This window comes from Schistocerca gregaria, chromosome 6 (assembly GCF_023897955.1).
Source record: "Schistocerca gregaria isolate iqSchGreg1 chromosome 6, iqSchGreg1.2, whole genome shotgun sequence".
Taxonomy (NCBI): domain Eukaryota; kingdom Metazoa; phylum Arthropoda; class Insecta; order Orthoptera; family Acrididae; genus Schistocerca; species Schistocerca gregaria.
In genome coordinates, this window is record NC_064925.1 from 43288795 (window position 1) to 43290395 (window position 1601).

Here is a 1601-nt window from a genome sequence, read left to right on the forward strand (position 1 = left end):
AGACAAGAAGAGAATAGAAGCTTTCGAAATGTGGTGCTACAGAAGAATGCTGAAGATTAGATGGGTAGATCAAATAACTAATGAGGAGGTACTTAATAGGATTGGGGAGAAGAGAAGTTTGTGGCACAACTTGACTGGAAGAAGGGATCGATTTCTAGGACATGTTCTGAGACATCAAGGGATCACCAATGTAGTGTTGGAGGGCAGCGTGGAGGGTAAAAATCGTAGAGGGAGACCAATAGATGAATACACCAAGCAGATTCAGAAGAATGTAGGTTGCAGTAGGTACTGGGAGATGAAGAAGCTTGCACAGGATAGAGTAGCATGGAGAGCTGCATCAAACCAGTCTCAGGACTGTAGGCTACAACAATATAAATTAAGAGAGCGCAATTTCATTTACTCTGTATTAACCTTAGAGAGTGACTTCTGCTACCTTGGTATTTATTTGATTGTTGTTATTTTAAAAGTGAAACCGATTTCTCATATGCTTAAAGGTAATTCAGTTCAATGTTTCAATAGTCAAAAATAAATGCTTGCCGTTTTCTAAATTTTGCATTAAGTTACACAGAGGTTACTGAACGTCTTTTTTTTTTTGCATAACATTTAACGTTACTTTCAAAATTTAGTGTTTCAGAATGAGTAACTTCAAGTAGTGGGGCAACTGATGACGCGATTGATGTTAGCTGATGACACGATTACCGTTATCCAAGATGGCGGCATTTGGAGGGAAGATAGCTCAATTGCGCTACCTCTACTAACCTGAAAAAATGGCGGGAAAGAATTGGCTATCTCCACTAACCTAAGTCAACTCTTCCTAGGAAGTAGGCATAAGTCTTTATTTAAACCATTAGAGGTAGTACCACTATCAAGTTTTTTCACCAGGCTCTTGTCAAATGTTCACGAATTTTCCTCTAAGAGCTTATTCCTGCAGCTGAGGCAAGTTATTATGATATTGCCATTCAATTCGAATATAATTTTTATAAATTTGTTTAAATATGTTTAAATTTGATTAGATTTGTTTAAATTTATTATCTACCTACGGCATTAGTGTGTTACCACCACGAGGCTGAGATATAGGTTGTCGGTATGTTACATGAAATCATTCAACTCTACACATAAGTCCTTATTTAAGCAGTTAGAGCGAAATTAACGTGCATTTTCCAAGCGGATTGTGGTACTGCCTCTAAGAGCTTACTCCCAGAAATCATGGGAGTTAGTGTTGTGTTGCCTCCACTAGAGCCTCCTCATTCAATTCGGATATAATTTGTTTAAATTTATTATCTACCTACAGCATTAGTTTCGTGTTACCGCCATAAGAGGCTAAGATATCGATAGCTCTATTACTTGCACTGGACATAAGTCCTTATTTAAACAATTAGAACCTCTACAACCATCAAGTGTGTTCGCCACCATCTTTGAGAATGTTCACGAAATTTGCACTAACGGCTTATTCTTGCAGCTGATGAGAGTTAGTATGGTGTTTCCTTTCAATTCGAATATAATTTGTTCAAATTTTTATAAATTTATTGCCTATCTACAGCACTAGTTTCATGCTACCGCCATAACAGGCTGAGATATGAATAACTGTATTACATGAACTA